This window comes from Anser cygnoides, chromosome 1, assembly GCF_040182565.1.
Source record: "Anser cygnoides isolate HZ-2024a breed goose chromosome 1, Taihu_goose_T2T_genome, whole genome shotgun sequence".
Classification (NCBI taxonomy): domain Eukaryota; kingdom Metazoa; phylum Chordata; class Aves; order Anseriformes; family Anatidae; genus Anser; species Anser cygnoides.
The window spans coordinates 70,001,519-70,016,034 of NC_089873.1; the positions used below are offsets into that span (position 1 = coordinate 70,001,519).

The following is a 14,516-nucleotide window of genomic DNA, read 5'->3' on the forward strand; positions in this document are numbered from 1 at the left end:
AATGTGTCATCCACCAATAACCATAGCGTTTCTTTGAGATAAGGTCAAGATTCAAATTCCCTGGCCTCTTCTGAAAGAATTTCCTAAATGTTATATGTTCCTATACAAAATAGCTTGAATTGATTTTTATTCTCATCATGAACATTAATTTCAACAGTTTCTGCTGTTTTTAAACTATTTGTACATCATAATTGCTGAATATGTTTTATTTGACATCAGAACTGTCTTTAGTTATGGTAAGTTCAAAGAATTACTCCAAACAAACCTGATTTGAACTGTTACTACTACATCATACCTTTCCCAGGGGAAAGTCAGGACAAATTGTTCAGTCAGTCAGAGGTGTTTAAAAGGGATTGTAATAGGCTCATTGCTCATCAGGCAGCACATTTTGTTCAACTATTGGAGTCAGCTCAGAAGAGGTAAACTTACAATCATAGAATCTCAGAATCATTCAGGTTGAAAAAGACCTTTAAGATCACCACCTCCAGTACTGTGTTCAGTTTTGGGCCCCTCGCTACAAGAAGGACATCAAGGTGTTTGAGCGTGTCCAGAGAAGGGCAACGAAGCTGGTGATGGGTCTGGAGAACAAGTCTTATGAGCTGCGGCTGAGGGAGCTGGGATTGTTCAGCCTGGAGAAGAGAAGGCTCAGGGGCGACCTTATCGCACTCTATAGATACTTTAAAGGAGGCTGTAGCAAGGTGGGGATTGGTCTATTCTCCCACGTGCCTGGTGACAGGACTAGGGGGAATGGACTAAAGTTGCACCAGGGGAGGTTTAGGTTGGATATTAGGAAGAACTTCTTAACTGGAAGGGTTGTTCGGCATTGGAATGGGCTGCCCAGGGAAGTGGTTGAGTCACCATCCCTGGAGGTCTTTAAAAGATGTTTAGATGTAGAGCTTAGTGATATGGTTTAGTGTAGGACTTGTTAGTGTTAGGTCAGAGGTTGGACTCGGTGATCTTGGAGGTCTCTTCCAACCTAGATGATTCTGTGATTCTGTGAAGTGCAATCATCCACCTAGCACTACGAGTACAGTGCTAAATCATGCCCCTAAGTGCCACATCCAGATACTTCTTAAACGCCTTCAGGAATGGCAACTCCACCAACTCTCTAGGAAGCCTCTTCCAATGCCTACCCACCCTTTCTGTGAAGAATTTCTTCCTGATACCCAATCTAAACCTCCTCTGGTACAATTTCAGGGCATTGCCTTGTGTCCAGCTGGGGACTGGTCAAGCCAAAAAAACAATTCTCTATCCTGCTCTGTCTGAAAATTGTGATACAGGTAAAAATAAGCTGTGAATTAATCTCCATCATTTTATTACATTTATATTTGTAGAGCAAGAAAACTCATAATTGCAAAAATATTTCAAGCTGAATCAAAATTAAGTTCCTTTAACCCTTGATTTCCAAATGTCAAGAAATACATAGGAAGATCACAGCAGAAGGGAGGGCACATTGATGGATGATTTTCTGTAGGGGTAAGCAATTTCATATATGCACAAAGGGAGATCATAGGAGAAGCGGTCATTTGTGATGCTCTGTTGGTATGCACAGCACTGTTTTCTCTTGACGCAGAAAAAGCTTAAGAACTATTTTGTTCTTTATTCTCTTTACTGTTACTGCAGCAACCTGGGAGATACAGGAGGGCATCTTTTTTTTTTTTTTTTTTTTTTTTCCCCCATCTCATGTTAGTAATATTCCAAAGGTCACTTTACTCATTATTGACTGCTTCAGTTTGTGTTGTGTTTCTCAAGCACAGTAGGGAAAGAGAGAGAATATAGAACAACCAGAGTTATGATGAAAAACCATTGTGTTAATTCAGTTATTATTATTTAATACCTTCAGTAGGTTTTACAGAGGATGGGGTCAACAGAAGGAGAAATGCATACATAAACAGTTCTAGAAGAAGAAAGAGGAAGTTATCAGGGGAGTCAGAACCTGGGTGACAAGAAAGTTTCATGTTGCTTGCTTTTCACACTAAGGTGACAACCCTTTTATTTTTTGCTGCTGAGCTAACAAAATTAAAAAAAAAAAGGAATTATGCTGGTTTTCTAGGATCCAATGAATCCAATTAGCTGTATTGACACATTGCTGCTTTGCTGGGACTCATGACTTCCAAAAGGGATAGACATAGTGGGATCACAGCTGCAAATGATTGTTGTGTGGCTGTTCCCTGATGGGGGCAGAACGCTTCTGCTCACAGCTGCTGAAAACCCTTTACAGGTGTTTGAAGTCATCTAGAAACCTTCCAGAGATTCTCCATTCAGCTTCTTTGCTGGTATACCTTTGTTTGCCAGACTTACCTCAGCTCCTAGATTCAGGCTCCTATTAGAGATTAAGGGAGGGAGAATATGAGAACTGGAATACTTTTGTGGTCTAGGATAATAAGAAGAGGATTTTGTTGTTTCTGAAACTTCCCTGCCTATTGTCACTAGCCCTGTACAGACTTCTGAGTCTAAGTGTTAAACTCTGTTCCTAGCATGAACTAAACTTCTTCTTCCTGTGAACTTAGCTTTGTAAATTAGTTTTGACACAGAATATTATAAGTACAAGCATTCTATAAACAGTTAATGCAAAATGGTCTCTTTTTCCTGACATTAGATTAACAAAGCCAGGCAAAAATATCAAATACTCTGCAGCCATATCTAAGCCGAATAACATGAACTGTTACAACAACCTTCAGCATACAAATGAAATGAAAATTTCTGTAAGAGTTTATTGGTGTTTCTCATTATGACACAGTGCATATGGTTCAACTAATTCAACAAAGTTTTATATGAAATGAAAATTAACCTATAATTCTGCCATTAACTGCCAATAATTAATATTACTTCTGTAGAAGGAACGTCCTTTCATTGCTCACAATTCAGATCCAGGAATCAGTAAATTATCTTTATTACATTGGTGTACCTTAATCAAAAACAGAGAATGCAACTACTTAAAATGATTTCTAATTCAATTATGTGCTTTTCAAATAGAATATTTCTTACTGGTAATTTCTTATGTTGGGAAAAAAATCATTATGTAGCCTTTCAGGAAACACAGCATGCAGATATCAGATCTCTTAGTAATTTTTTTTTTCTTTGGACTAAACTGCACCACTGAAATGTTTTTTGAATACATAATCTGTTCATTTTAGTAATTCCATACTGGAAACCTGTTTTATGTACACTTGCCATAACATGCCTGTGAGTCCTTAGAAAATACTAGAAGAACCCTATTGCCTTTACAAATATGAGCCAAGTTAGTAATCGTCTTGCTTCTAATTATAAGCTAGTAGTTAGCCTCTTTAAAGACTACAGAATTTGAACCACCTGAAAACAGGAAAGGAATAATAAAGTCAGCAAGTTCACCAAGAAAGAACACCCCAGAACCCCCCCCCCCCACCTTTTTTTTTTGTATTTATAGGGGAAAATGAAATTAGATTTAGTTTTTTAACTTTTTTGTTTGGTTGGTTTGTTTTGATACATGTGATGCAAGGTTTCCTAAAATTAAGGATATTTCTGAGTAACCTTTTATTTTTTTATTTTTTTTGTCTACAGTAAATCATATATGCTACAACTCATGTCTTACTAATAGTGAGTTAGACATGAGAAATCATAAAACAAAGAAAACACAAAAGTAATTCCTAAAGGTGGGGAAATTCATGTGTACCTCAAGTGAGTTTTGCATAACAATGATTCAAAGTATGCATGTGCATTTTTGCCAGTGGCTCACAGGAGGTGATAGGAGGAGTAGATGTTCAGAAACATCATTTTAAATGCTAAGGCTGCCATCCATCTAATGTATTACTCTAGGTTGGACACATATCCTCACTGAGTGCTTTATGGCATGCCCTGAGGTCCTTATCCAGTGATCATTCAGAGTGGCTGGAGCATGCAGTATATCTACTCTGGTCTTCCCTTCTTTCTCCAAGAATAAAGGTGTCAAGAAGTTGCTGGTATACATCTGGATTTTATCATAATGTGGAGCAATATGTTCAATGTTTGCCTTTTTTTTTTTTTTGAATAGCTCACAGAATAAGCTATCTATAAAAAGATAAAGAGAAGTTACAGATTAACTTTGATAAGATAAGATGAATTCTTCTTCTAAAGGTATATTCCAGTACTGGAGAATAGCCCTAACCAATGATCCCTGAGAGCTTCAGTTTCATTCAGTCAGCCCAATGCTGACAGCTACAAACCAATGCTTAAAGGATGTTGCGTAAGAAAATCATTTTGTGGCACTGCCTAATTTAATTTGGTGAGTAGCATCAGATGGTGTGGGGAAAAACCTTGTGCCAACTCAACTCCACTACACCTGCTACTCATAGTTCAGATACTCCTATCAGATACAAAATCATGAAAGCACAGGGATCTAAAAGTCCTAATGGACCCAAAGAGGTAGTCTTGTATATGTTTGTCTCTCATCTCTTTTCAAGATTGTCTAACTTGTTTTTTAAAGACCTCCATAGGTGGGAATTCCACAGATAGTGCTGTAAGCTACTTCATTTTTCCCCAAATATCATTATTATTATTATTATTATTATTTTGCTTTTCTTCACTGTCGTTCAGACCTATCATGCTCAGCCATGAAGAAAAAGTTATTTTCCTCCTTTTCAGAGCTTTTTTTAATAACTGAAGATTTTTTGTCATGTGTTCTCTCTCTCTCTTTTTTTTTTTTCCTACTTTAGGCAGAGCAGCCCCATTTTCTTCAGCCAATTGTCAGGAGTTATAGTTTCTTCACTTATGTTTAAATGTGATGTTCTGTCTAGAACAACTTATCTTGGCCCACCTCTTCCTTCAACTGTGGTGCCCTACACTGGACAACAACTGCTTGACCTAAATAGCCTGGAAAAATTGTCTTTGTGCCTTTGCTCTGATTCTGCATTGTATCATATTGCATGTATTTTCCATAGCAGCTGCATGATATGCAATTAGAAAGGAAAGGACAGCCTCTGAATCTTCTCTGCACAACCCAGCCAGTGTTTCCTCTCTCTTGTTCATTTTTTCAGCACAAAATTAGAGACATAAAGTCACACCTCTGAAATATCATCCTGTTTTCCCAGACCTTCATTTCTCCAGGTTGTGATTCTGAATTCATTTTGAATTGCCCCTTCCTCCAACAGTAGTCCTCAAGATAATTTGTTACAGAAATATTTTTTTACTCCATCATTCCACAGCTGTTTATGGTGATGATGATGATGTCCCTCTTTTGTAACATCGTTCAACTTTTTTTTTTTTATTTCACCTACTACTTTCTTTTTACTAATGCAACTGAAAATATAATATCCCTGTGCATCCTAGAAGTCAGATAGTTGTTCAGATGAGCTGTCTGAGAGCTGGTATTACAAAGCACTGTGACTTGGCAAGAAGTGATATGCCATGTTCTGGGATTTGATGACAGAGAGAGAACTCTTAATTAAAAGAGACATCATATTATCATAGTTGAGTAAAATACTGTCTGAATTTAGTCACATCTACATGGTCAATGGAGCCACATAAGAATTTAGTTCTCAGAATTAGCACTGGATGCTCCACTGACTAACCTTAAGTCAGCTGCCTAAAATTAGATGTTGTGGTGTTTTCCAACAGTCTTGTGGACATAATTCATTCATTCTTCAGGCTGGGGATGTCTAGGTAATGATATGACAAGGCAGAATGGTTTTAAACTAAAAGAGGGGAGATTTAGACTAGACATTAGGAGGAAATTCTTCACTCAGATGGTGGTGAGGCACTGGAACAGGTTGCCCAGAGAGGTTGTAGATGCCCCTTCCCTGGAGGTGTTCAGGGCCAGGTTGGATGAGGTCCTGGGCAACCTGGTGTATTGGGTGGCATCCCTGCCCATGGCAGGGAGGTTAGAACTGGATGGCCTTTAAGGTTCCCTCCAACCCAAGACATTCTATGATTCTATGATTTCATCTAGATTTACCTGCCTAGGAGCTAAAAGTGTCCAGTTTAAGCCAGTTGTCTAAAATCACAGTGTAGTCAGGGTTCCCTATAGAGAGTAATTCATCCTTTCTCAGCCACTGAACTAACTTTTTAATGAATTATTCCCTGGAAAGGCTTGTTATATTTTCTTGGGCATTGAGGGGGCCTAGATGACTAAGATCAGGCCTCTTAATATTAGATAGAATGAACATGGGCTTACATTCAGGGTTATTCATACGTAAAGCTAATTATACTTGCTTCATGAAAATATTTAAAGCCTAAATGGTGCTACTGAATGGACTTGGTTAATGAAGTATTTCAGAAGTGTGAAGGTAAATTCTAAAAGAAGAAAGGTATAAATCTTGTTCCCCCCAAAAAAGACTTGTTTTTGGAATGCTTTTGGAAATAGTCCATGAAATGGCAATGAACAGGAGACCTCCTTGTTAAACAAACAGGTCATGCATTTTACTGTGCAAAAATTTGTGTCCAAGTAATGCAACAATATGATAAAGCATTACAGGTTGGAACAAGGTTTGCAAAAGTTTATCTTATATGTCCTTTATTTTCTTTTCACTTTGTGGGATGCTTCAGCCCACTACCACAAGATTACCCTAGTGCAATTAAGCTTTAAGAAGGTTGTTTTTGTTTTCAGGAGTTGTATTCTGTCCTGCATTTTTATGTTAGAAGACACTTTGGTCTGAGATTATTTTTTTAACCTCATTTACTATCCTTTAAATTGATGGCTTTCAGTGGAAATAGTAAAATAAAACATCAGGAAGTTATGGATGGTCAGAGAATTGAGAAGAAAATGGGAAATAAAAAGAAGCAATAAGAATGGAATCATTCCTGCTGTTATGGATGCTGGTGTTCAAATTCAGCATACAAACTAAGCTGTGCCAGTCATGGGATATTGATAACAAATTGAAAGAAAATGTGTTTTTTTTGTTTGTTTGTTTGCTTTTTTAACAGAATATATGAACAAAAAGGGAGGTTTACCTGTCGTTTTATACTGAAAAAGATGGTGACACACCAGGAGTGATGCATAATTTCCTAAATAAATGATTGTCTTAGAAATGTCTTTACTCAATCTGATAGAGTTTAATTTTTCATAATTATTACTTTCCTGGATAATGGAATATGATAAGTGACTTTCTGGAATTGAAAAATAGGCTACACTTTTAATCAGTAATTATTTACAAAAATATAAATTTCTGGACATACTAAAAATGATAGCATAAAAATATCTGCTTATCTTGTGCTGAATAAGGTAGTCTGAATAATCCCATCCCTATATACTATCCCTGTTTTCAGAATTCGTTTTTTCTATTATGGAATTTGTCCTTCTCAGGTAATGGATCCCAGCAGACAATCAGAATCTTAAATGGGCAGAAAAACAGAACACTGATCTCATGAATATTTATGAAATTTCTGATTAGAGAGAGCTTTTAGCTATGAAAATTACACCTTGATTCAAATTTACTAAAAAAATATAGATGTTACTCAAAGTAGTCCTGAGTTAACCCTTGAATAGGGTAGCTCTCTGCCTGAAAGTTGGCAGCCACTTTTCCACTTTCTCTTTTAGTAGGTTTTGGTTTCAAGAGAGTTTAAGCTCAGCCCTGACCCATGTGAACAGTCTGTGGAGTGAATGTTCAAAGTTCAGAGTAGTCAAACATCCAAATCATTCTCTCCAACCTGAAAAATGGACCTCTGAGAAATGCATAAGTCTTACAATATTTAGTTTGGTGTAATTATCCCAAAGATATATATTTTTTTAATCTTTTTTTTTTTTTCTCTTGAAATTTGGAAATGGTTATATGCCCTCTATTTCCAGTCTGTTATATCCCTTAAGACCATAATTGGCTTTTGTGCAATGAATCCCTAGGGTATCTTACATGAACAAACTAGGAGTAGGAGTGCAACATCAATATAAAAGGTTACAATGAATAGTTAGAGTCTGTGATACTTTTTTTTTTTTCCTCCTGTTTCTTAGCTCAGCAAAGGCACCATTTACTTTCTGTGTTTATATTCCTGTTCTGATGTTTCATCTGTTCCGAATTTCTAATCCATTCCTTTCCTTTCCCTCTTCCCATCGAGAACAAAGTCTGGCAGTTAGGATAGCAAAAGCTTCTGACACACTGTGTGAACATCTGGGAAATTTGACAATAAAATGTTGAGTTCAGCAGTCAAGTAGTTGGCTAAGTCCTTTGTACTGCAATTGCTGGGTTATCTCTGTCCTTGGATACCACTATCAAATGAGTCTTTTTATAAGATAAGTTGTAGAAGTATCATCATGGAAGCATTTGTTAAACATTTTTGCCACTTTATGGAGTTCAGCGAGTGGTTGGAAGAGATTCAAAATGAACACTGTAACCAGAGACTGTCTGTTGTCTATTATGCCCAGTTACGACTCTGTCCCCAGACCTAATGCAGAGATGGCACTGGGCACACATACTGTCAATCCTCGGCTGTTTTCCACATGTTTCCTGATATTCCTGTTTGGGATGGACCGCGTGAATCTTTCTCTATTTGCTTCAGAATTTGCTGCGGTTATGCCATGCAATAAAATGACCAGATAATGAGGCCAAAGTCTCATTCCCTGTTCTAAAGACAATGCCAAACATATGTCATTGTTAGCATTTTTACAACAGCAATCCCATGCCCTGGTCTGATGCAAACACAGTGCTGAGTATGCTGTACATTTGAGCTTAGGCAGTGTTGTTCACTGATCCTGCCATTTGGGACATGTTTTGTGGGCAGCTCTGGGTTCTTAGGAACCTGGGTCTGTGTGAGACACTGTTTCATTGAGTGCATTTTCTAGTACTTATTGCCCTTTTCCACTGCCTTGTGCCTTTTTCCTTACCCACAAGAGGATGTTCTACTTGTTTTCCATTTGCCATGTTTGTTAACAGCGTGTATTTTGCAATCTGGCAATGCACTCCAAGCAAACAGATCCCTATGTTCATCAGATATTTAACAGTGACTGTCCAAGAAGTGAGTGTGATTAAAAAAAATAAATAAAATTGGTGTGTAAGGTGACCTTCCTAAAACCAGGTAATATACATAGATGCACCCTTGCAGCTGTCTCCTCTCTTTTTTTTTTTATTTTTTTTTTGGGCTGTGTTGTGTGGCCAGATCTCAAGCTACAAGCTCCCAGGTCAACCTAGCCCTTCTTTTCTCCTCACTGCACTGTTACACATCTATTATTTTACCACTAACCAGGACCAGATGAGAGCTTACGTTTTTTTAGCTCTTCTGTCACTAGAAAAAGGAGGATATTTTAGAAACCTCCTTTAGGAATGTATCAGGCAGGTCTCAAACATACATTTTTTCAAAGATGTAGACAGTAGTATTGATCTCTGAAGGCCTTGTCTAATTATGTATCTGAAAGAAATATCAGTAGAAGCACTCTAAAATTATTTTTTCCAATATTGAAATCTAATGAAAATATATTACATCATGATTTTTTTAATGTCTTTAGCTTTAGCAGGTTACTTTTGATTTATTATAACAGGCATAGAGTTTAGTACTGAATGTATGAGCACTGTTTTTCTTCTTATGTATAAAGAGCCAGCTTGATTAGCGTAATTTTATTGTTTACCCCATATAGCTATGAGAGTATTTCTTATGTTGACATTATCTTTTACAAGAGATAAAACTGATTCAAATCGTCACTCTAAAATCTAGTACTTTTAATTTGTGTCTGTCTGCTAAATCTTTACCTGATTTTTTGAATTAATTACCACATGTATCATTGAATACTATAAAAATTGCCATTATTCTAATTTATCTCAGAAATCAGTCTAAGTTTAATGCTTGCAGAAGAGGCTCCGAGGGCTTAAGACTTTCTTGAGTTGCTTGTCTTAGTGTATTGTACTACTAAAACCAGGCAAAATGTACAAAAAGCACAAGGCAAGGTGGACATTTTGATGCTTGTCTTCTGCCATGCCACTCCACCACCAGCGTGGCCAAGTGGTCAAATGAACTCCATTTATAGGCAAAGAACAGCTGGTAGTAACTAAAGCAGAGGGAGATAGGAAAGCACTGGCAGACATTTGATCCAGGGAAAGTTGTGTCTTTGGGTTCATTTCTTTCTTTTCTGAATTTTGCAGTTCTTTCTGCATTACATTTCCATCAGGTAATGACGATGTTATCATGTAGCAAAATCAGAAGTGACCACAACACTTGATTAAAAGTGATAAATCTAACCATGATTATTTTGGAAGATAAAGAAGTAAAATTGAAAAGTATACAGAGGAAGCACACAAAAATCTTGTAGAAACACCAAAAGAAAGAATGCAGATTAAACCACAGAAATGACCGGTGTAAGTATGTTTCCAGAAGGTTACTGTGCTGTACTATGATCTGACTCAGGTTAGGTATTCGTTAACACTTGCACAATGCTGACAGGATGCATGTTTTATTTCGCATGGATTGTAGTCTTTGGTGGAATAGTCTCTCTGCAACATAACTGCTGTCAAACCTGATTTCCCTAAAATCAAAGCTATGAAAAAGAATTTAAGTGTTTGTGCCAGGGCCCTCAGGAGCCTGACTATCCTGGGACTCCCTGACCTGCCCAGGGCTCAAGACCCCACATCAGCGAGGCAGCAACAGGGCTGGATCCAGCTCTCCACAGCCCTGTCCCACCTTGCTCAGCCATGGGCTCCACTGATTTGGGCCCACTTGTGGGCCCACATACTGACCTGGCCTTGGCCTGGTCCTGGGGTCCCCTGCAGCCTGCATGTCTGGCCCCAGGGAGCTGCCAGACCATATGACGCCCTCACCATCTGTACTGTTACCATTATCAATAAAGACAGTTTTTGTTGTTGTTGTTGTTGTTTTTCCCCAAATTCATCTCAGGGAAGTATTCACAGTAAACTTTTGTCTTACTGCATCATATACTGACATAGTACCTGGAGACTCTTGACACTTTCAGGTGGTATTGCTTCTGTTCTTCATTCCTCAGATCAAAAGATCCAGAACCTTAAAATGTCCCAAGAATGCTCCTTTCAAGACTAACAACCCACAATAAGTAAAAATACTTTTAATAATGTGTTTTTGCAATGCAGCTATATACAGTTACAAGCAAAGATTGAAAACATTACCAAACTTAATTCTTTAATAATATTTTTCACTGGTGGTCTTTGTAATAGTTTCCAGAAAATAAGATAAAAGTAAGGGTACAGGGAATAAAACTTTAGTTTATTAATTTTGATAATTATAACTAAATGTAATTATGATGAACTATATACCTATTCTGAGAAAAGCATCTGGAGTACAGAAAGCACTATGTTATCAGGGTGAAAATGTAAAGGAAAAAATAAATAAGGGCATAAAGAAAGTCTGAATGTTCACATTGCGCTGTTAACTTGAATGGCTAAATCAGAGGGTATTTTAGAGGCAAAGAAAATAACATAAATTTATTAACATATTTTATGTAAATAGTAGTAGTCCCATTTACATGGATATGAGTCTTTACTGAGCCTAAACAAGAAGGGCACCGTTCCAAGAACTATATCCCATAAGATGAAGGGAACACCAGCTTGCACTAGGAAGTCTTTGACACCTTATTTCATGAGTACTGGTATGAGTATTATTTCACGAGTATCTGGCATGCTTGTCTGTTTTTATTCACCTGTCACAGCATACAGATATGCTTATTGTCAGAAATCTATCAACCACTTAGTTTGTTTTTTAAAAATACAAAATTGTCCACCAAAGCCTTCTAAAAATGAACCTGGTTGGATTTGGAGTGCATGAGCTAATTCCTATAAAACTTGTAAGTGGACTTGTGCTCTGCTCTTTCTCTGTTCCCTGCTAGGAAATGGGCTCTCATGCATCTATTTTTATAAATACCTTATATAATCTTCCCAGCTTACTCAGAAGGCTGACAGATCCAGGTGCATTAGAAGAGGGAGAAAGTTTAAGCTGCTATGGAATCCTAGGAAAAAAGCTTACTACTGTGTCCATCTGTATGTACCAGCAAAGCTCCAGCTCAGATGTGGTCACCCGTATGTATGTGGAGGTTAACACTGGGACTGAAACAAACCAAATCATTGTATACCTCTGCCAGCAGTCTGAGTGCTCTTTGAATATTTTGTTTGATTATTTTATTTCACAAATTTTAGTTTGCTTTTTGAAAAAAATCCTCAGCTGTGTCTTAGAGACTATTCTTAACAGTATACTCGACTCTTATCTCTGTAAACAGAAAACCAAAACATCTTGATAAAGTCTGTTCTCTTTAGAGCTTCTTGTTAAAGTTCTATCTTAACTTGACTTTTTCTTTACTTTTTTTCCAGACTTCAAACTAAAAAGTCCCCCAGCTGAATTATGCCCCTTCGTCATGGAATTCACACCCCACCCCCTCCACTGACGCAAACTTTGGAGAGCAGCTCCATGGAGGATAACTTAAGTGCTGCCTGCAGACCTAAGTGAGCTGTCCTTGCTTGTTATTGTAACATTGATATACATATCTTCCTTTCCTCATTTGTTATATCCTAATGTCATTAGGACAAGCCTGCAGCAATTTTAAAAGCTGGCTGCACAACCTCTTTGACGTCATTACAGAAAGGTCTCGATTGCAGACCCTGCATATACTGTCTGTGATATAGTGTATAAAAATCCATGTCAGTGCTGGCTCTCGGGGAGCACTGGAAATGATTAAACTGTCTGGAATGGGCAGATGGCTGCTATCAAACTTTTATTATCACCATCATTATTATTACAGTGGTTTGTGACACATGTTGAACTTTCAGACTAGTGTTAAAACTTAAGCATTTGAGCAACACTTTCTGAAATTCAAAACCCTCAAATCCTTTCCAATCTTACTCCAAAAAGTAGGAGTAAGTTTAAAGCTAATTAGACATATTGCTTGGTTCCACTTCCAGCTTTCAGAGTAATTATCTTAAAATTCTTGTTCTCATGTAAACACAACTGTTAATTATTTTTAATTGCCTTGATTTATTGCAGAACTTAAATTCAGTACATGTTGAATGTTCAGCAGGGTGGAAAGAAAATTTGAATTCATTTAAGGGTGCATATGGATTGGATTGTTTGTACCGTGGCCTCTATTTGAAAAAGCTCACAGTTAACCTAGGCTACTAGGTACTTCCTTCCTGAGGCATCCTGTAAAACTAAGCATACTGAAGAGTACAGGTTTACTTGATACAGATTTCTTGAACTTGCAACATGAATAGATTTGCTTGGATGTTATGAGTGACATTTTGTTTTAATTTTATAGCTGTTACCTCCACTGTGTTGAGTATTTTGGTATTTCAACTCTCCCATGATTCTTTTCTGACACATCAGTAGATGGCTGAAGATTTTTCTGGGTCATCCTGGTAGTGACCCAGACTGTATGTTGGCTGTCTGTCTCTACTTTGTACTTGTCTTTGGTTTTGTCTCTGCTCACCAGCATGAGGTATATATGAACCACTGCTGCTTGTGTCATTGCCTTTTGTGATTCTTTTTTGTGGTTATATTCATTCAATGAATTGAATGAAGTGGTATTGGCTTTTGGATTCTTTGTTCTGGCCAAGTTTCCTGTTTAAGCTGATGTCCTTTTTGTTCTTTATGCAACTGGCCTATCAGCAGGGGTCCCCTCAGCACAGTTATGACTCATGAGCATATTCATTTTCATTTCCAGGAGGGTGTATTGTGGTTGGCCAGCATTACTAGGCAGACGTCTTTTCTTGTCTGTTCTGCCTTCACCATCAACATCTCCCTCAACTTTATGATTTCTCAGAGAAGGCTTCTAGTGTGTGTCTTTTTATTTCTTCCAGACTGGTGTAATCTGCTGTCAGGTACCATGGCTCACTTTTTCAGTATATCCTGTCAGGTATGTAGCCAAAACATGCCTTCATTTTCCTAATCTCATGTAGTTACTGCATGTTCTGAGAGTGGGCTAGTAAATTCCTGTTTACAGTGGCACTTTCTGGAATTGAGAGTGAAAAATTGGCCTTGACTCTTTTTCAAAAGGTCCAACTAGCATTTCCTGTGGTAGTAGCACTCTTTTTGCTATCAGCCATCATGGCTTCTGCCCTGTTTGCATGCCCTCTACTAGATATTTAAAAGCCAAAGATATGTTTGCTGTCCACACAAGCATACCTCCATTACTACCTCCTGTTGACAGCTCTTTACTCTGGTGTGATTTTCTTTAAAAAATAAAATCTCAAGTTCTGCACACAGCTCTCTTCTTGCCTAGGAGTAGACTACCTTCAGTGTATTCAGCAGAAGGTTCTTCATGAGCTTCCAAGTCATCTCAGTGTATGTATACCTTAAAACACAAACAGGACCCAGAGGATTTGCTAAAGCCCAATGAGCTCATTGGGTAGCTTGCTAGTAGCTCATGTCACGACTCTACCAGAAGATCCTAGTACAGCTCTGGCTGTTCCACAGTCCTGTGGTACTTGGGGATGGGTCCCTGCTTTTCTTCCTCTCACCCTTCTCTCTTTCAAATATCTGTTCCCATATCTATAGCTATCACTGCTGCACCCTGTGCCACTCATTATCACAAAGGGACATCCTAATGGGCTCAGAAATTTATGGATGGCAGAAAATCTGCATTCTTCACCATCTTCGTATAAGCAGTACATCTTTTGCTGGGTCCTTTC

The 14,516-nt window shown here is 37.8% G+C and overlaps 1 long non-coding RNA gene across 1 annotated transcript in view; it reads left to right on the plus strand.

Moving 5' to 3' along the window:
* The window catches only part of LOC106031057 (uncharacterized), a 66,872-nt gene extending 52,839 nt beyond the window's left edge, over window positions 1–14,033 (plus strand). Inside the window, exons 5-6 of the long non-coding RNA XR_010832360.1 lie at window positions 12,204–12,335; window positions 13,686–14,033. This is a non-coding gene — a long non-coding RNA (uncharacterized lncRNA). The remainder of the gene's footprint in view (window positions 1–12,203; window positions 12,336–13,685) is intronic.
* Window positions 14,034–14,516: the final 483 nt, after the last annotated feature.